This window comes from Sinocyclocheilus rhinocerous, unplaced genomic scaffold (assembly GCF_001515625.1).
Source record: "Sinocyclocheilus rhinocerous isolate Xijiao unplaced genomic scaffold, SAMN03320098_v1.1 scaffold2279, whole genome shotgun sequence".
NCBI lineage: Eukaryota > Metazoa > Chordata > Actinopteri > Cypriniformes > Cyprinidae > Sinocyclocheilus > Sinocyclocheilus rhinocerous.
Genome location: NW_015645063.1, coordinates 582,715 through 583,629, shown reverse-complemented (window position 1 = coordinate 583,629; position 915 = coordinate 582,715).

Genomic DNA, 915 nt, shown 5'->3' with positions numbered 1-915 from the left:
CTCGAGACCAGTGAGTGGCGCAGGTGTCGCGCATTAGCATTTACTCCACCGGCCTCGATCCGTTCCCACGCCTCTCGGCCCCGCCCCTCTCGTCACACTGTGATTTCAAAGCTGAATTTTAAGCATCATTACACCATTAAATCTAGGGTATTTAAGTCATTTTAAGATAAATAACATTCTGTGCTAACAAATTTAAATTAGGTGGTTGTTTTCAACAAGGTGGACACAGTTGAACATGGACACGGGGTAAAAAAAAAAGGTACAAAGATGTCCTTTTAAGAGTACTGCTCCAGTGACAAGCTGTTGTACCCTAAAAGGTAAAATTTTGGCCCCTTTTTTTCTGTGTGGCCTGGATGTGTGAGATTTCCCGGCCTGAAATTGCGTCCCAGTCCGGCCCTGCTGCACACTGGTGGTGGTTGAGGAGATTCCCCCCTTCTGTGTAAAGCGCATAAATTACATTTTAAAATATATTCAAATCGAAAGCAGTTATTCTATAGTAAAATATTTCACAATATTACTGCTCTTGCTGTACCGGTATTTTGGATCAAATAAATGCAAGCTTGGTGAGCAGAAGAGACTGCTTTAAAAACATAAAAAATCTTACTGTTCAAAAACTTTTGACTGGTAGTGCATATGTGTATGAAACATAGGTTTGTTAAATCTAGGGTATTTAAGTCATTTTAAGATAAATAACATTCTGTGCTAACAAATTTAAATTAGGTGGTTGTTTTCAACAAGGTGGACACAGTTGAACATGGACACGATGAACATGGTTTTGCGCAGCTTGTCAGTGAACAACGGCTCTGTGTAGTAAATGCTGCTCCATGTGAAAGCACACACGTGATGGAGATTTACCACTGATTACAGAACCAGCTTTACTGACAAGATGCGCATTAAATATCGCATGCGATTTAT